This window comes from Hyla sarda, chromosome 1 (genome assembly GCF_029499605.1).
Source record: "Hyla sarda isolate aHylSar1 chromosome 1, aHylSar1.hap1, whole genome shotgun sequence".
NCBI lineage: Eukaryota > Metazoa > Chordata > Amphibia > Anura > Hylidae > Hyla > Hyla sarda.
In genome coordinates this window covers 258,961,321-258,981,465 of record NC_079189.1, presented here as the reverse complement: position 1 = coordinate 258,981,465, position 20,145 = coordinate 258,961,321, and the positions used below count along the sequence as shown (strand labels likewise).

The window sequence follows — 20,145 nt, the reverse complement described above, 5'->3', positions numbered from 1 at the left end:
CATCCAGTCTCCCATGCTGGTACTTACCAGGCCCTAAGCTGGGTAGCAGTCTGCGATTTGACGAGAGCAGGCGCGTTAAGCTTAGGATGGCCGTCGACAGCTTCACACCTTGTATACTGTTGATTTAAGCATCAATAAATTATTTTCGGAATCGGAGCGGAAGGCAGCAATAGAGCAAAATGTCAACGGCACCCGGGATTCCCAGCCAGTCTCCCATGCCAGTACTTACCGGGCCCTAAATTGGGTAGCAGTCTACGATCTGACGAGAGCAGGCACGTTCAGCTTAGGATGGCCATTGACAACTTTACGCCTTGTATATTGTGGATTTAAGCATCAATAAATATTTTTATTATTCGGAGAAGAAGGCGGCAACAGAGCAAAATGTCAATGGCACCTTGGATTGCCAGCCAGTCTCCCATGCCTGTATCTGCCGGGCAGCAATCTGCGATCTGAGGAGAGCAGGCACGTTCAGGCTTAGGATGGCCGTTGACAGCTTCACACCCTGTATATTGTGGATTTAAGCATCAATAAATCCTTTTCTGAATCGGACGGAAGGCGGCAACAGATTAAAATGGCAACTGCACCCGGGATTCCCATCCAGTCTCCCATGCTGGTACTTACCAGGCCCTAAGCTGGGTAGCAGTCTGCGATCTGACGAGAGCAGGCGCGTTCAGCTTAGGATGGCCGTTGACAGCTTCACACTTTGTATACTGTGGATTTAAGCATCAATAAATAATTTTCGGAATCGGAGCAGAAACAGAGCAAAATGTCAACTGCACTCGGGATTCCCAGCCAGTCTCCCATGCTGGTACTTACCAGGCCTGAAGCTGGGTAGCAGTCTGCGAACTGACGAGAACATGCGCATTCAGCTTAGAATGGCCGTAGACATCTTCACACCCTGTATACTGTGGATTTAAGCATCAATAAATCCTTTTCGGAATCGGAGCGGAAGGCGTCAACAGAGCAAGATGTCAACAGCAACTGGGATTCCCAGCCAGTCTCCCATGCCGGTACTTACTGGGCCCTAAGCTGGGTAGCAGTCTGTGATCTGACGAGAGCAGGCACGTTCAGCTTAGGATGGCCATTGACAGCTTCATGTTTTTTATACTGTGCATTTAAGCATCAATAAATCCTTTTCGGAATCGGAACAGAAGGCGGCAACAGAGCAAAATGTCAACTGCACCCGGGATTCCCAGCCAGTCTCCCATGCCGGTACTTACTGGGCCCTAAGCTGGGTAGCAGTCTGCGATCTGACGAGAGCAGGCGCGTTCAGCTTAGGATGGCCGTTGACATCTTTACGCCTTGTATATTGTGGATTTAAGCATCAATAAATATTTTTATTAATCGGAGAGCAAGGCGGCAACAGAGCAAAATGTCAATGGCACCTTGGATTGCCAGCCAGTCTCCCATGCCGGTATCTGCCGGGCAGCGGTCTGCGATCTGAGGAGAGCAGGCACGTTCAGGCTTAGGATGGCCGTTGACAGCTTCACACCCTGTATATTGTGGATTTAAGCATCAATAAATCCTTTTCTGAATCGGAGCGGAAGGCGGCAACAGATTAAAAAGGCAACTGCACCCGGGATTCCCATCCAGTCTCCCATGCTGGTACTTACCAGGCCCTAAGCTGGGTAGCAGTCTGCGATCTGACGAAAGCAGGCGCGTTCAGCTTAGGATGGCCGTTGACAGCTTCACCCTTTGTATACTGTGGATTTAAGCATCAATAAATAATTTTCGGAATCGGAGCAGAAACAGAGCAAAATGTCAACTGTACTCGGGATTCCCAGCCAGTCTCCCATGCTGGTACTTACCAGGCCTGAAGCTGGGTGGCAGTCTGCGATCTGACGAGAACAGGCGCATTCAGCTTAGGATGGCCGTAGACATCTTCACACCCTGTATACTGTGGATTTAAGCATCAATAAATCCTTTTCGGAATCGGAATGGAAGGCGGCAACAGAGGAAAATGTCAACGGCAGCCGGGATTCCCAGCCAGTGTCCCATGCCGGTACCTACCGGGCCCTAAGTACTGTACCAGTCTGCGATCTGACGAGAGCAGGCGCGTTAAGCTTAGGATGGCCGTCGACAGCTTCACACCTTGTATACTGTGGATTTAAGCATCAATAAATCCTTTTCGGAAAAGGAGAGGAAGGCGGCAACAGAGCAAAATGTCAATAGCACCTTGGATTGCCAGCCAGTCTCCCATGCCTGTACTTGCCGGGCAGCAGTCTGCGATCTGACAAGAACAGGCACATTCAGCTTAGGATAGCCGTAGACGGCTTCACACCCTGTATACTGTGGATTTAAACATCAATAAATCCTTTTCGGAAGGCGGCTACAGAGCAAAATGTCAACAACACCTGGGATCCCCAGCCAGTCTCCCATGCTAGTACTTACCGGGCCCTAAGCTGGGTAGCAGTCTGCAATCAGACAAGAGCAGACGCGTTCAGCTTAGGATGGCCGTTGACAGCTTCACTCCCTTTATACTGTGCATTTAAGCATCAATAAATCCTTTTCCGAATCGGAGAGGAAGGCGGCAACAGAGCAAAATGTCAACTGCACCCGGGATTCCCAGCCAGTCTCCCATGCTGGTACTTACCAGGCCCGAAGCTGGGTAGCAGTCTGCGATCTGACGAGAACAGGCGCATTCAGCTTAGGATGGCCGTAGACATCTTCACACCCTGTATACTGTGGATTTAAGCATCAATAAATCCTTTTCAGAATCTGAGCGGAAGGCGGCAACAGAGCAAGATGTCAACGGCAACTGGGATTCCCAGCCAGTCTCCCTTGCCACTACTTGCCGGGCCCTAAGCTGGGTAGCAGTCTGTGATCTGACGAGAGCAGGCGCGTTCAGCTTAGGATGGCCATTGACAGCTTCATGTTTTTTATACTGTGCATTTAAGCATCAATAAATCCTTTTCGGAATCGGAACAGAAGGCGGTAACAGAGCAAAATGTCAACTGCACCCGGGATTCCCAGCCAGTCTCCCATGCTGGTACTTACTGGGCCCTAAGCTGGGTAGCAGTCTGCGATCTGACGAGAGCAGGCGCGTTCAGCTTAGGGTGGCCGTTGACATCTTTATGCCTTGTATATTGTGGATTTAAGCATCAATAAATATTTTTATTAATCGGAGAGCAAGGCGGCAACAGAGCAAAATGTCAATGGCACCTTGGATTGCCAGCCAGTCTCCCATGCCGGTATCTGCCGGGCAGCGGTCTGTGATCTGTGATCTGAGGAGAGCAGGCACGTTCAGGCTTAGGATGGCCGTTGACAGCTTCACACCCTGTATATTGTGGATTTAAGCATCAATAAATCCTTTTCCGAATTGGAGCGGAAGGCGGCAACAGATTAAAATGTCAACTGCACCCGGGATTCCCAGCCAGTCTCCCATGCTGCTACTTACCAGGCCCTAAGCTGGGTAGCAGTCTGCGATCTGACGAGAGCAGGCGCGTTCAGCTTAGGATGGCCGTTGACAGTTTCACACTTTGTATACTGTGGATTTAAGCATCAATAAATAATTTTCGGAATCGGAGCAGAAACAGAGCAAAATGTCAACTGCACCCGGGATTCCCAGCCAGTCTCCCATGCTGGTACTTACCAGGCCCGAAGCTGGGTAGCAGTCTGCGATCTGACGAGAACAGGCGCATTCAGCTTAGGATGGCCGTGGACATCTTCACACCCTGTATACTGTGGATTTAAGCATCAATAAATCCTTTTCGGAATCGGAGCGGAAGGCGGCAACAGAACAAAATGTCAACGACACCTGGGATTCCCAGCCAGTCTCCCATGCTGGTACTTACCGGGCCCTAAGCTGGGTAGCAGTCTGCGATCTGACGAGAGCAGGCGCGTTCAGCTTAGGATGGCCATTGACAGCTTCTCGCCCTTTATACTGTGCATTTAAGCATCAATAAATCCTTTTCGGAATCGGAACGGATGGCGGCAACAGAGCAAAATGTCAACGGCAGCCGGGATTCCCAGCCAGTGTCCCATGCCGGTACTTACCGGGCCCTAAGATCTGTACCAGTCTGCGATCTGACGAGAGCAGGCGCGTTAAGCTTAGGATGGCCGTCGACAGCTTCACACCTTGTATACTGTTGATTTAAGCATCAATAAATTATTTTCGGAATCGGAGCGGAAGGCAGCAATAGAGCAAAATGTCAACGGCACCCGGGATTCCCAGCCAGTCTCCCATGCTAGTACTTACTGGGCCCTAGGTTGGGTAGCAGTCTGCGGTCTGACGAGAGCAGGCACATTCAGCTTAGGATGGCCATTGCCCTCTTTACGCCTTGTATATTGTGGATTTAAGCATCAATAAATATTTTTATTATTCGGAGAAGAAGGCGGCAACAGAGCAAAATGTCAATGGCACCTTGGATTGCCAGCCAGTCTCCCTTGCCTGAATCTGCCGGGCAGCAGTCTGAGATCTGAGGAGAGCAGGCACGTTCAGGCTTAGGATGGCCGTTGACAGCTTCACACCCTGTATATTGTGGATTTAAGCATCAATAAATCCTTTTCCGAATCGGAGCGGAAGGCGGCAACAGATTAAAATGGCAACTGCACCCGGGATTCCCATCCAGTCTCCCATGCTGGTACTTACCAGGCCCTAAGCTGGGTAGCAGTCTGCGATCTGACGAGAGCAGGCGCGTTCAGCTTAGGATGGCCGTTGACAGCTTCACACTTTGTATACTGTGGATTTAAGCATCAATAAATAATGTTCGGAATCGGAGCAGAAACAGAGCAAAATGTCAACTGCACTCGGGATTCCCAGCCAGTCTCCCATGCTGGTACTTACCAGGCCCTAAGCTGGGTAGCAGTCTGCGATCTGACGAGAGCAGGCTTGTTAAGCTTAGGATGGCCGTTGACAGCTTCACACTTTGTATACTGTGGATTTAAGCATCAATAAATAATTTTCGGAATCGGAGCAGAAACAGAGCAAAATGTCAACTGCACCCGGATTCCCAGCCAGTCTCCCATGTCGGTACTTACTGGGCCCTAAGCTGGGTAGCAGTCTGCGATCTGACGAGAGCAGGCGCGTTCAGCTTAGGATGGCCGTTGACATCTTTACGCCTTGTATATTGTGGATTTAAGCATCAATAAATATTTTTATTAATCGGAGAAGAAGGCGGCAACAGAGCAAAATGTCAATGGCACCTTGGATTGCCAGCCAGTCTCCCTTGCCTGAATCTGCCGGGCAGCAGTCTGAGATCTGAGGAGAGCAGGCACGTTCAGGCTTAGGATGGCCGTTGACAGCTTCACACCCTGTATATTGTGGATTTAAGCATCAATAAATCCTTTTCCGAATCGGAGCGGAAGGCGGCAACAGATTAAAATGGCAACTGCACCCGGGATTCCCATCCAGTCTCCCATGCTGGTACTTACCAGGCCCTAAGCTGGGTAGCAGTCTGCGATCTGCCGAGAGCAGGCGCGTTCAGCTTAGGATGGCCGTTGACAGCTTCACACTTTGTATACTGTGGATTTAAGCATCAATAAATAATTTTCGGAATCGGAGCAGAAACAGAGCAAAATGTCAACTGCACTCGGGATTCCCAGCCAGTCTCCCATACTGGTACTTACCAGGCCTGAAGCTGGGTAGCAGTCTGCGATCTGACGAGAACAGGTGCATTCAGCTTAGGATGGCCGTAGACATCTTCACACCCTGTATACTGTGGATTTAAGCATCAATAAATCCTTTTCGGAATCGGAACGGAAGGCGGCAACAGAGCAAAATGTCAACGGCAGCCGGGATTCCCAGCCAGTGTCCCATGCAGGTACCTACCGGGCCCTAAGTACTGTACCAGTCTGCGATCTGACGAGAGCAGGCGCGTTAAGCTTAGGATGGCCGTCGACAGCTTCACACCTTGTATACTGTGGATTTAAGCATCAATAAATCCTTTTCGGAAAAGGAGAGGAAGGCGGCAACAGAGCAAAATGTCAATAGCACCTTGGATTGCCAGCCAGTCTCCCATGCCCGTACTTGCCGGGCAGCAGTCTGCGATCTGACAAGAACAGGCGCATTCAGCTTAGGATAGCCGTAGAAGGCTTCACACCCTGTATACTGTGGATTTAAGCATCAATAAATCCTTTTCGGAATCGGAGCAAAATGTCTACAGAGCTACAGAGCAAAATGTCAACAACACCTGAGATTCCCAGCCAGTCTCCCATGCTGGTACTTACCAGGCCCTAAGCTGGGTAGCAGTCTACGATCTGACGAGAGCAGGCGCGTTCAGCTTAGGATGGCCATTGACAGCTTCACGCCCTTTATACTGTGCATTTAAGCATCAATAAATCCTTTTCGGAATCGGAGAGGAAGGCGGCAACAGAGCAAAATGTCAATAGCACCTTGGATTGCCAGCAAGTCTCCCATGCCCGTACTTGCCGGGCAGCAGTCTGCGATCTGACAAGAACAGGCACATTCAGCTTAGGATAGCCGTAGACGGCTTCACACCCTGTATACTGTGGATTTAAGCATCAATAAATCCTTTTCGGAATCGGAGCGGAAGGCGGCTACAGAGCAAAATGTCAACAACACCTGGAATTCCCAGCCAGTCTCCCATGCTGGTAATTACCGGGCCCTAAGCTGGGTAGCAGTCTGCAATCTGACGAGAGCATGCGCGTTCAGCTTAGGATGGCCGTTGACGGCTTCACGCCCTTTATACTGTGCATTTAAGCATCAATAAATCCTTTTCGGAATCGGAACGGAAGGCGGCAACAGAGCAAAATGTCAACGGCAGCCGGGATTCCCAGGCAGTGTCCCATGCCTGTACTTACCGGGCCCTAAGATCTGTACCAGTCTGCGATCTGACGAGAGCAGGCGCGTTAAGCTTAGGATGACCGTCGACAGCTTCACACCTTGTATACTGTGGGTTTAAGCATCAATAAATTATTTTCGGAATCGGAGCGGAAGGCAGCAATAGAGCAAAATGTCAACGGCACCCGGGATTCCCAGCCAGTCTCCCATGCCAGTACTTACCAGGCCCTAAGCTGGGTAGCAGTTTGCGATCTGACGAGAGCAGGCGCGTTCAGCTAAGAATGGCCATTAACAACTTCATGCCTTGTATACTGTGGATTTAAGCATCAATAAATATTTTTTTTAATCGGAGAGGAAGGCGGCAACAGAGCAAAATGTCAATAGCACCTTGGATTGCCAGCCAGTCTCCCATGTCGGTACTTGCCGGGGAGCAGTCTGCGATCTGACAAGAACAGGCACATTCAGCTTAGGATAGCCGTAGACGGCTTCACACCCTGTATACTGTGAATTTAAGCATCAATAAATCCTTTTCGGAATCGGAGCGGAAGGCGTGTACAGAGCAAAATGTCAACAACACCTGGGATTCCCAGCCAGTCTCCCATGCTGGTACTTACCGGGCCCTAAACTGGGTAGCAGTCTGCGATCTGACAAAAGCAGGCGCGTTCAGCTTAGGATGGCCGTTGACAGCTTCACGCCCTTTATACTGTGCATTTAAGCATCAATAAATCCTTTTCCGAATCGGAGCGGAAGGCGGCAACAGATTAAAATGTCAACTGAACCCGGGATTCTCAGCCAGTCTCCCATGCTGGTACTTACCTGGCCCTAAGCTGGGTATCAGTCTGCGATCTGACAAGAGCAGGCGCGTGCAGCTTAGGATGGCCGTTGACAGCTTCACATTTTGTATACTGTGCATTTAAGCATCAATAAATCCTTTTCGGAATCGGAACGGAAGGCGGCAACAGAGCAAAATGTCAACTGCATCCGGGATTCCCAGCCAGTCTCCCATGCCGGTACTTACTGGGCCCTAAGCTGGGTAGCAGTCTGCGATCTGACGAGAGCAGGCACGTTCAGCTTAGGATGGCCATTGACATCTTTACGCCTTGTATATTGTGGATTTAAGCATCAATAAATATTTTTATTATTCGGAGAAGAAGGCGGCAACAGAGCAAAATGTCAATGGCACCTTGGATTGCCAGCCAGTCTCCCATGCCTGTATCTGCCGGGCAGCAGTCTGCGATCTGAGGAAAGCAGGCACGTTCAGGCTTAGGATGGCCGTTGACAGCTTCACACCCTGTATATTGTGGATTTAAGCATCAATAAATCCTTTTCTGAATCGGACGGAAGGCGGCAATAGATTAAAATGGCAACTGCACCCGGGATTCCCATCCAGTCTCCCATGCTGGTACTTACCAGGCCCTAAGCTGGGTAGCAGTCTGCGATTTGACGAGAGCAGGCGCGTTAAGCTTAGGATGGCCGTCGACAGCTTCACACCTTGTATACTGTTGATTTAAGCATCAATAAATTATTTTCGGAATCGGAGCGGAAGGCAGCAATAGAGCAAAATGTCAACGGCACCCGGGATTCCCAGCCAGTCTCCCATGCCAGTACTTACCGGGCCCTAAATTGGGTAGCAGTCTACGATCTGACGAGAGCAGGCACGTTCAGCTTAGGATGGCCATTGACAATTTTACGCCTTGTATATTGTGGATTTAAGCATCAATAAATATTTTTATTATTCGGAGAAGAAGGCGGCAACAGAGCAAAATGTCAATGGCACCTTGGATTGCCAGCCAGTCTCCCATGCCTGTATCTGCCGGGCAGCAATCTGCGATCTGAGGAGAGCAGGCACGTTCAGGCTTAGGATGGCCGTTGACAGCTTCACACCCTGTATATTGTGGATTTAAGCATCAATAAATCCTTTTCTGAATCGGACGGAAGGCGGCAACAGATTAAAATGGCAACTGCACCCGGGATTCCCATCCAGTCTCCCATGCTGGTACTTACCAGGCCCTAAGCTGGGTAGCAGTCTGCGATCTGACGAGAGCAGGCGCGTTCAGCTTAGGATGGCCGTTGACAGCTTCACACTTTGTATACTGTGGATTTAAGCATCAATAAATAATTTTCGGAATCGGAGCAGAAACAGAGCAAAATGTCAACTGCACTCGGGATTCCCAGCCAGTCTCCCATGCTGGTACTTACCAGGCCTGAAGCTGGGTAGCAGTCTGCGAACTGACGAGAACATGCGCATTCAGCTTAGAATGGCCGTAGACATCTTCACACCCTGTATACTGTGGATTTAAGCATCAATAAATCCTTTTCGGAATCGGAGCGGAAGGCGTCAACAGAGCAAGATGTCAACAGCAACTGGGATTCCCAGCCAGTCTCCCATGCCGGTACTTACTGGGCCCTAAGCTGGGTAGCAGTCTGTGATCTGACGAGAGCAGGCACGTTCAGCTTAGGATGGCCATTGACAGCTTCATGTTTTTTATACTGTGCATTTAAGCATCAATAAATCCTTTTCGGAATCGGAACAGAAGGCGGCAACAGAGCAAAATGTCAACTGCACCCGGGATTCCCAGCCAGTCTCCCATGCCGGTACTTACTGGGCCCTAAGCTGGGTAGCAGTCTGCGATCTGACGAGAGCAGGCGCGTTCAGCTTAGGATGGCCGTTGACATCTTTACGCCTTGTATATTGTGGATTTAAGCATCAATAAATATTTTTATTAATCGGAGAGCAAGGCGGCAACAGAGCAAAATGTCAATGGCACCTTGGATTGCCAGCCAGTCTCCCATGCCGGTATCTGCCGGGCAGCGGTCTGCGATCTGAGGAGAGCAGGCACGTTCAGGCTTAGGATGGCCGTTGACAGCTTCACACCCTGTATATTGTGGATTTAAGCATCAATAAATCCTTTTCTGAATCGGAGCGGAAGGCGGCAACAGATTAAAAAGGCAACTGCACCCGGGATTCCCATCCAGTCTCCCATGCTGGTACTTACCAGGCCCTAAGCTGGGTAGCAGTCTGCGATCTGACGAAAGCAGGCGCGTTCAGCTTAGGATGGCCGTTGACAGCTTCACCCTTTGTATACTGTGGATTTAAGCATCAATAAATAATTTTCGGAATCGGAGCAGAAACAGAGCAAAATGTCAACTGTACTCGGGATTCCCAGCCAGTCTCCCATGCTGGTACTTACCAGGCCCGAAGCTGGGTGGCAGTCTGCGATCTGACGAGAACAGGCGCATTCAGCTTAGGATGGCCGTAGACATCTTCACACCCTGTATACTGTGGATTTAAGCATCAATAAATCCTTTTCGGAATCTGAGCGGAAGGCGGCAACAGAGCAAGATGTCAACGGCAACTGGGATTCCCAGCCAGTCTCCCTTGCCACTACTTGCCGGGCCCTAAGCTGGGTAGCAGTCTGTGATCTGACGAGAGCAGGCGCGTTCAGCTTAGGATGGCCATTGACAGCTTCATGTTTTTTATACTGTGCATTTAAGCATCAATAAATCCTTTTCGGAATCGGAACAGAAGGCGGTAACAGAGCAAAATGTCAACTGCACCCGGGATTCCCAGCCAGTCTCCCATGCTGGTACTTACTGGGCCCTAAGCTGGGTAGCAGTCTGCGATCTGACGAGAGCAGGCGCGTTCAGCTTAGGGTGGCCGTTGACATCTTTATGCCTTGTATATTGTGGATTTAAGCATCAATAAATATTTTTATTAATCGGAGAGCAAGGCGGCAACAGAGCAAAATGTCAATGGCACCTTGGATTGCCAGCCAGTCTCCCATGCCGGTATCTGCCGGGCAGCGGTCTGTGATCTGTGATCTGAGGAGAGCAGGCACGTTCAGGCTTAGGATGGCCGTTGACAGCTTCACACCCTGTATATTGTGGATTTAAGCATCAATAAATCCTTTTCCGAATTGGAGCGGAAGGCGGCAACAGATTAAAATGTCAACTGCACCCGGGATTCCCAGCCAGTCTCCCATGCTGCTACTTACCAGGCCCTAAGCTGGGTAGCAGTCTGCGATCTGACGAGAGCAGGCGCGTTCAGCTTAGGATGGCCGTTGACAGTTTCACACTTTGTATACTGTGGATTTAAGCATCAATAAATAATTTTCGGAATCGGAGCAGAAACAGAGCAAAATGTCAACTGCACCCGGGATTCCCAGCCAGTCTCCCATGCTGGTACTTACCAGGCCCGAAGCTGGGTAGCAGTCTGCGATCTGACGAGAACAGGCGCATTCAGCTTAGGATGGCCGTGGACATCTTCACACCCTGTATACTGTGGATTTAAGCATCAATAAATCCTTTTCGGAATCGGAGCGGAAGGCGGCAACAGAACAAAATGTCAACGACACCTGGGATTCCCAGCCAGTCTCCCATGCTGGTACTTACCGGGCCCTAAGCTGGGTAGCAGTCTGCGATCTGACGAGAGCAGGCGCGTTCAGCTTAGGATGGCCATTGACAGCTTCTCGCCCTTTATACTGTGCATTTAAGCATCAATAAATCCTTTTCGGAATCGGAACGGATGGCGGCAACAGAGCAAAATGTCAACGGCAGCCGGGATTCCCAGCCAGTGTCCCATGCCGGTACTTACCGGGCCCTAAGATCTGTACCAGTCTGCGATCTGACGAGAGCAGGCGCGTTAAGCTTAGGATGGCCGTCGACAGCTTCACACCTTGTATACTGTTGATTTAAGCATCAATAAATTATTTTCGGAATCGGAGCGGAAGGCAGCAATAGAGCAAAATGTCAACGGCACCCGGGATTCCCAGCCAGTCTCCCATGCTAGTACTTACTGGGCCCTAGGTTGGGTAGCAGTCTGCGGTCTGACGAGAGCAGGCACATTCAGCTTAGGATGGCCATTGCCCTCTTTACGCCTTGTATATTGTGGATTTAAGCATCAATAAATATTTTTATTATTCGGAGAAGAAGGCGGCAACAGAGCAAAATGTCAATGGCACCTTGGATTGCCAGCCAGTCTCCCTTGCCTGAATCTGCCGGGCAGCAGTCTGAGATCTGAGGAGAGCAGGCACGTTCAGGCTTAGGATGGCCGTTGACAGCTTCACACCCTGTATATTGTGGATTTAAGCATCAATAAATCCTTTTCCGAATCGGAGCGGAAGGCGGCAACAGATTAAAATGGCAACTGCACCCGGGATTCCCATCCAGTCTCCCATGCTGGTACTTACCAGGCCCTAAGCTGGGTAGCAGTCTGCGATCTGACGAGAGCAGGCGCGTTCAGCTTAGGATGGCCGTTGACAGCTTCACACTTTGTATACTGTGGATTTAAGCATCAATAAATAATTTTCGGAATCGGAGCAGAAACAGAGCAAAATGTCAACTGCACTCGGGATTCCCAGCCAGTCTCCCATGCTGGTACTTACCAGGCCCTAAGCTGGGTAGCAGTCTGCGATCTGACGAGAGCAGGCTTGTTAAGCTTAGGATGGCCGTTGACAGCTTCACACTTTGTATACTGTGGATTTAAGCATCAATAAATAATTTTCGGAATCGGAGCAGAAACAGAGCAAAATGTCAACTGCACCCGGATTCCCAGCCAGTCTCCCATGTCGGTACTTACTGGGCCCTAAGCTGGGTAGCAGTCTGCGATCTGACGAGAGCAGGCGCGTTCAGCTTAGGATGGCCGTTGACATCTTTACGCCTTGTATATTGTGGATTTAAGCATCAATAAATATTTTTATTAATCGGAGAAGAAGGCGGCAACAGAGCAAAATGTCAATGGCACCTTGGATTGCCAGCCAGTCTCCCTTGCCTGAATCTGCCGGGCAGCAGTCTGAGATCTGAGGAGAGCAGGCACGTTCAGGCTTAGGATGGCCGTTGACAGCTTCACACCCTGTATATTGTGGATTTAAGCATCAATAAATCCTTTTCCGAATCGGAGCGGAAGGCGGCAACAGATTAAAATGGCAACTGCACCCGGGATTCCCATCCAGTCTCCCATGCTGGTACTTACCAGGCCCTAAGCTGGGTAGCAGTCTGCGATCTGCCGAGAGCAGGCGCGTTCAGCTTAGGATGGCCGTTGACAGCTTCACACTTTGTATACTGTGGATTTAAGCATCAATAAATAATTTTCGGAATCGGAGCAGAAACAGAGCAAAATGTCAACTGCACTCGGGATTCCCAGCCAGTCTCCCATGCTGGTACTTACCAGGCCCTAAGCTGGGTAGCAGTCTGCGATCTGACGAAAGCAGGTGCGTTCAGCTTAGGATGACCGTTGACAGCTTCATGCCCTTTATACTGTGCATTTAAGCATCAATAAATCCTTTTCGGAATCGGAGAGGAAGGCGGCAACAGAGCAAAATGTCAAACGGCAGCCAGGATTCCCAGCCAGTGTCCCATGCCGGTACTTACCGGGCCCTAAGATCTGTACCAGTCTGCGATCTGACGAGAGCAGGCGCGTTCAGCTTAGGATGGCCATTGACAGCTTCATGCTTTTTATACTGTGCATTTAAGCATCAATAAATCCTTTTTGGAATCGGAACGGAAGGCGGCAACAGAGCAAAATGTCAACTGCACCCGGGATTCCCAGCCAGTCTCCCATGCCGGTACTTACTGGGCCCTAAGCTGCATAGCAGTCTGCGATCTGACGAGAGCAGGCGCGTTCAGCTTAGGATGGCCGTTGACATCTTCTACCTTGTATACTGTGGATTTAAGCATCAATAAATATTTTTTTTAATCGGAGAGGAAGGCGGCAACAGAGCAAAATGTCAATAGCACCTTGGATTGCGAGCCAGTCTCCCATGCCTGTACTTGCCAGGCAGCAGTCTGCGATCTGACAAGAACAGGCGCATTCAGCTTAGGATAGCCGTAGACGGCTTCACACCCTGTATACTGTGGATTTAAGCATCAATAAATCCTTTTCGGAATCGGAGCAAAATGTCTACAGAGCTACAGAGCAAAATGTCAACGACACCTGAGATTCCCAGCCAGTCTCCCATGCTGGTACTTACCGGGCCCTAAGCTGGGTAGCAGTCTGCGATCTGACGAGAGCAGGCGCGTTCAGCATGGGATGGCCGTTGACAGCTTCATGCCCTTTATACTGTGCATTTAAGCATCAATAAATCCTTTTCGGAATCGGAACGGAAGGCGGCAACAGAGCAAAATGTCAACTGCACCCGGGATTCCCAGCCTTACTCCCATGCCGGTACTTACTGGGCCCTAAGCTGGGTAGCAGTCTGCGATCTGACGAGAGCAGGCGCGTTCAGCTTAGGATGGCCGTTGACATCTTCACGCCTTGTATATTGTGGATTTAAGCATCAATAAATATTTTTATTAATCGGAGAGGAAGGCGGCAACAGAGCAAAATGTCAATGGCACCTTGGATTGCCAGCCAGTCTCTCATGCCGGTAACTGCCGGGCAGCAGTCTGCGATCTGAGGAGAGCAGGCACGTTCAGGCTTAGGATGGCTGTTGACAGCTTCACACCCTGTATATTGTGGATTTAAGCATCAATAAATCCTTTTCCGAATCGGAGCGGAAGGCGGCAACAGATTAAAATGTCAACTGCACCCGGGATTCCAGCCAGTCTCCCATGCTGGTACTTACCGGGCCCTAAGCTGGGTAGCAGTCTGCGATCTGACGAGAGCAGGCGTGTTCAGCTTAGGATGGCCGTTGACATCTTCACACCTTGTATACTGTGGATTTAAGCATCAATAAATATTTTTTTTAATCAGAGAGGAAGGCGGCAACAGAGCAAAATGTCAATAGCACCTTGGATTGCCAGCCAGTCTCCCATGCCCGTACTTGCCGGGCAGCAGTCTGCGATCTGAAAAGAACAGGCGCATTCAGCTTAGGATAGCCGTAGACGGCTTCACACCCTGTATACTGTGGATTTAAGCATCAATAAATCCTTTTCGGAATCGGAGCAAAATGTCTACAGAGCTACAGAGCTAAATGTCAACAACACCTGAGATTCCCAGCCAGTCTCCCATGCTGGTATTTGCCGGGCACCTAAGCTGGGTAGCAGTCTGCAATCTGACGAGAGCAGGCGCGTTCAGCTTAGGATGGCTGTTGACAGCTTCACGCCCTTTATACTGTGCATTTAAGCATCAATAAATCCTTTTCCGAATCGGAGCGGAAGGCGGCAACAGATTAAAATGTCAACTGCACCCGGGATTCCCAGCCAGTCTCCCATGCTGGTACTTACCAGGCCCTAAGCTGGGTAGGAGTCTGCGATCTGACGAGAGCAGGCGCGTTCAGCTTAGGATGGCCGTTGACAGCTTCACACTTTGTATACTGTGCATTTAAGCATCAAAATCCTTTTCGGAATCGGAACGGAAGGCGGCAACAGAGCAAAATGTCAACGGCAGCCGGGATTAACAGCCAGTGTCCCATGCCGGTACTTACCGGGCCCTAAGATCTGTACCAGTCTGCGATCTGACAAGAGCAGGCGCGTTAAGCTTAGGATGGCCGTCGACAGCTTCACACCTTTTATACTGTGGATTTAAGCATCAATAAATTATTTTCGGAATCGGAGCGGAAGGCGGCAACAGAGCAAAATGTCAACGATACCTGGGATTACCAGCCAGTTTACGATGCTGGTACTTACCGGGCCCTAAGCTGGGTAGCAGTCTGCGATCTGATGAGAGCAGGCGCGTTCAGCTTAGGATGGCCGTTGACAGATTTTTGCCCTTTATACTGTGCATTTAAGCATCAATAAATCCTTTTCGGAATCGGAACGGAAGGCGGCAACAGAGCAAAATGTCAACGGCAGTCGGGATTCCCAGCCAGTGTCCCATGCCGGTACTTACCGGGCCCTAAGATCTGTACCAGTCTGCGATCTGACGAGAGCAGGCGCGTTAAGCTTAGGATGGCCGTTGACAGCTTCACACCTTGTATACTGTGGATTTAAGCATCAATAAATTATTTTCTGAATTGGAGCGGAAGGCAGCAATAGAGCAAAATGTCAACGGCACCCAGGATTCCCAGCCAGTCTCCCATGCCAGTACTTACCGGGCCCTAAGCTGGGTAGCAGTCTGCGATCTGACGAGAGCAGGCGCGTTCAGCTTAGGATGGCCGTTGACAACTTCAAGCCTTGTATACTGTGGATTTAAGCATCAATAAATATTTTTTTTAATCGGAGAGGAAGGCGGCAACAGAGCAAAATGTCAACTGCACCCGGGATTCCCAGCCAGTCTCCCATGCTGGTACTTACCAGGCCCTAAGCTGGGTATCAGTCTGCGATCTGACGAGAGCAGGCGCGTTCAGCTTAGGATGGCCGTTGACAGCTTCACACCTTGCATACTGTGGATTTAAGCATCAATAAATTCTTTTCGGAATTGGAGCGGAAGGCAGCAATAGAGCAAAACGTTAACGGCAACCGGGATTCCCAGCCAGTCTCCCATGCCAGTACTTACCGGGCCCTAAGCTGGGTAGCAGTCTGCGATCTGACTAGAGCAGGCGCGTTCAGCTTAGGATGGCCATTGACTGCTTTATGCTTTTTATACTGTTCATTTAAGCATCAATAAATCCTTTTCGGAATCGGAACGGAAGGCGGCAACAGAGCAAAATGTCAACTGCATCCGGGATTCCCAGCCAGTCTCCCATGCCGGTACTTACTGGGCCCTAAGCTGGGTAGCAGTCTGCGATCTGACGAGAGCAGGCACGTTCAGCTTAGGATGGCCGTTGACATCTTCACGCCTTGTATATTGTGGATTTAAGCATCAATAAATATTTTTATTAATCGGAGAGGAAGGCGGCAACAGAGCAAAATATCAATGGCACCTTGGATTGCCAGCCAGTCTCCCATGCCGGTAACTGCCGGGCAGCAGTCTGCGATCTGAGGAGAGCAGGCACGTTCAGGCTTAGGATGGCCGTTGACAGCTTCACACCCTGTATATTGTGGATTTAAGCATCAATAAATCCTTTTCCAAATCGGAGCGGAAGGCGGCAACAGATTAAAATATCAACTTCACCCGGGATTCCCAGCCAGTCTCCCATGCTGATACTTACCAGGCCCTAAGCTGGGTAGCAGTCTGCGATCTGACGAGAGCAGGCGCGTTCAGCTTAGGATGGCCGTTGACAGCTTCACACTTTGTATACTGTGGATTTAAGCATCAATAAATAATTTTCGGAATCGGAGCAGAAACAGAGCAAAATGTCAGCTGCACCCGGGATTCCCAGCCAGTCTCCCATGCTGGTACTTACCAGGCCCAAAGCTGAGTAGCAGTCTTCGATCTGACGAGAGCAGGCGCGTTCAGCTTAGGACGGCCGTTGACATCTTCTCGCCTTGTATACTGTGCATTTAAGCATCAATAAATCCTTTTCGGAATCGGAGAGGAAGGCGGCAACAGATCAAAATGGCAATAGCACCTGGGATTGCCAGCCAGTCTCCCATGACCGTACTTGCCGGGCAGCAGTCTGCGATCTGACAAGAACAGGCACATTCAGCTTAGGACGGCCGTTGACATCTTCTCGCCTTGTATACTGTGGATTTAAGTATCAATAAATCCTTTTCCGAATCGGAGCGGAAGGCGGCAACAGATTAAAATGTCAACTGCACCCAGGATTCCCAGCCAGTCTCCCATGCTGGTACTTACCAGGCCCTAAGCTGGTTAGCAGTCTGCGATCTGACGAGAGCAGGCGCATTCAGCTTAGGATGGCCGTTGACAGCTTTGCACTTTGTATACTGTGGATACTGTGGATTTAAGCATCAATAAATAATTTTTGGAATCGGAGCAGAAACAGAGCAAAATGTCAACTGCACTCGGGATTCCCAGCCAGTCTCCCATGCTGTTACTTACCGGGCCCGAAGCTGGGTAGCAGTCTGCGATCTGACGAGAACAGGCGCATTCATCTTAGGATGGCCGTAGACATCTTTACACCCTGTATACTGTGGATTTAAGCATCAATAAATCCTTTTCGGAATCTGAGCGAAAGGCGGCAACAGAGCAAAATGTCAACGACACCTGGGATTCCCAGCCAGTCTCCCATGCTGTTACTTACCGGGCCCTAAGCTGGGTAGCACTCTGCGATCTGACGAGAGCAGGCGCGTTCAGCTTAGGATGGCCGTTGACAGCTTCTTGCCCTTTCTACTGTGCATTTAAGCATCAATAAATCCTTTTCGGAATCGGAACGGAAGGCGGCAACAGAGCAAAATGTCAACGGCAGCCGGGCATTCCCAGCCAGTGTCCCATGCCGGTACTTACCGGGCCCTAAGATCTGTACCAGTCTGCGATCTGACGAGAGCAGGCGCGTTAAGCTTAGGATGGCCGTCGACAGCTTCACACCTTGTATACTGTGGATTTAAGCATTAATAAATTCTTTTCGGAATTCGAGCAATAGAGCAATATGTCAATGGCAACCGGGATTCCCAGCCAGTCTCCCATGCCAGTACTTACCGGGCCTAAGCTGGGTAGCAGTCTGCGATCTGACGAGAGCAGGCACGTTCAGCTTAGGGTGGCCATTGACAGCTTCATGCTTTTTATACTGTGCATTTAAGCATCAATAAATCCTTTTCGGAATCGGTGCAGAAGGCGGCAACAGAGCAAAATGTCAACGACACCTGGGATTCCCAGCCAGTCTCCCATACTGGTACTTACCGGGCCCTAAGCTGGGTAGCAGTCAGTGATCTGACGAGCGCAGGCGCGTTCAGCTTAGGATGGCCGTTGACAGCTTTTTGCCCTTTATACTGTGCATTTAAGCATCAATAAATCCTTTTCGGAATCGGAGCAGAAACAGAGCAAAATGTCAACTGCACTCGGGATTCCCAGCCAGTCTCACATGCTGGTACTTACTGGGCCCGAAGCTGGGTAGCAGTCTGTGATCTGACAAAAACAGGCGCATTCAGCTTAGGATGGCCGTAGACATCTTCACACCCTGTATACTGTGGATTTAAGCATCAATAAATCCTTTTCGGAATCGGATCGGAAGGCGGCAACAGAGCAAAATGTCAACGGCACCCAGGATTCCCAGCCAGTCTCCCATGCCAGTACTTACCGGGCCCTAAGCTGGGTAGCAGTCTGCGATCTGACGAGAGCAGGCGCGTTCAGCTTAGGATGGCCGTTGACATCTTCAAGCCTTGTATACTGTGGATTTAAGCATCAATAAATATTTTTTTTAATCGGAGAGGAAGGCGGCAACAGAGCAAAATGTCAACTGCACCCGGGATTCCCAGCCAGTCTCCTATGCTGGTACTTACCAGGCCCTAAGCTGGGTATCAGTCTGCGATCTGACGAGAGCAGGCGCGTTCAGCTTAGGATGGCCGTTGACAGCTTCACACTTTGTATACTGTGCATTTAAGCATCAATAAATCCTTTTCGGAATCGGAACGGAAGGCGGCAACAGAGCAAAATGTCAACGACACCTGGGATTCCCAGCCAGTCTCCCATGCTGTTACTTACAGGGCCCTAAGCTGGGTAGCAGTCTGCTATCTGACGAGAACAGGCGCGTTCAGCTTAGGATGGCCGTTGACTGCTTCTCTCCCTTTATACTGTGCATTTAAGCATCAATAAATCCTTTTCGGAATCGGAACGGAAGGCGGCAACAGAGCAAAATGTCAACGGCAGCCGGGCATTCCCAGCCAGTGTCCCATGCCGGTACTTACCGGGCCCTAAGATCTGTACCAGTCTGCGATCTGACGAGAGCAGGCGCGTTAAGCTTAGGATGGCCGTTGACAGCTTCACACCCTGTATATTGTGGATTTAAGCATCAATAAATCCTTTTCCGAATCGGAGCGGGAGGCGGCAACAGATTAAAATGTCAACTGCACCCGGGATTCCCAGCCAGTCTCCCATGCTGGTACTTACCAGGCCCTAAGCTGGGTAGCAGTCTGCTATCTGACGAGAGCAGGCGCGTTCAGCTTAGGATGGCGGTTGACAGCTTTACACTTTGTATACTGTGGATTTAAGCATCAATAAATAATTTTCGGAATCGGAGCAGAAACAGAGCAAAATGTCAACTGCACTCGGGATTCCCAGCCAGACTCCCATGCTGGTACTTACTGGGCCCGAAGCTGGGTAGCAGTCTGCAATCTGACGAGAACAGGCGCATTCAGCTTAGGATGGCCGTAGACATCTTCACACCCTATATACTGTGGATTTAAGCATCAATAAATCCTTTTCGGAATCGGAGCGGAAGGCGGCAACAGAGCAAAATGTCTACGACACCTGGGATTCCCAGCCAGTCTCCCATGCTGGTACTTACCGGGCAGCAGTCTGCGATCTGACAAGAACAGGCGCATTCAGCTTAGGATAGCCGTAGATGGCTTCACACCCTGTATATTGTGGATTTAAGTATCAATAAATCCTTTTCGGAATCGGAGCAAAATGTCTACAGAGCTACAGAGCAAAATGTCAACAACACCTGAGATTCCCAGCCAGTCTCCCATGCTGGTACTTACCGGGCCCTAAGCTGGGTAGCAGTCTGCGCTCTGACGAGAGCAGGCGC

General features: G+C 50.1%; 7 pseudogenes; all 7 read right to left on the bottom strand.

Annotated features, from left to right (window-relative positions):
* Nucleotides 1-3,745: 3,745 nt before the first annotated feature.
* LOC130325989 (5S ribosomal RNA) lies at nucleotides 3,746-3,865 on the bottom strand (annotated as a pseudogene).
* Nucleotides 3,866-11,085: 7,220 nt separating this feature from the next.
* On the bottom strand, nucleotides 11,086-11,205 carry LOC130325979 (5S ribosomal RNA; annotated as a pseudogene).
* A 2,456-nt stretch (nucleotides 11,206-13,661) lies between these two features.
* On the bottom strand, nucleotides 13,662-13,781 carry LOC130331503 (5S ribosomal RNA; annotated as a pseudogene).
* A 1,881-nt stretch (nucleotides 13,782-15,662) lies between these two features.
* LOC130318785 (5S ribosomal RNA) lies at nucleotides 15,663-15,782 on the bottom strand (annotated as a pseudogene).
* Nucleotides 15,783-17,248: 1,466 nt separating this feature from the next.
* LOC130353121 (5S ribosomal RNA) lies at nucleotides 17,249-17,368 on the bottom strand (annotated as a pseudogene).
* A 1,279-nt stretch (nucleotides 17,369-18,647) lies between these two features.
* LOC130318774 (5S ribosomal RNA) lies at nucleotides 18,648-18,767 on the bottom strand (annotated as a pseudogene).
* Nucleotides 18,768-18,849: 82 nt separating this feature from the next.
* Nucleotides 18,850-18,969, bottom strand: LOC130352955 (5S ribosomal RNA; annotated as a pseudogene).
* Nucleotides 18,970-20,145: the final 1,176 nt, after the last annotated feature.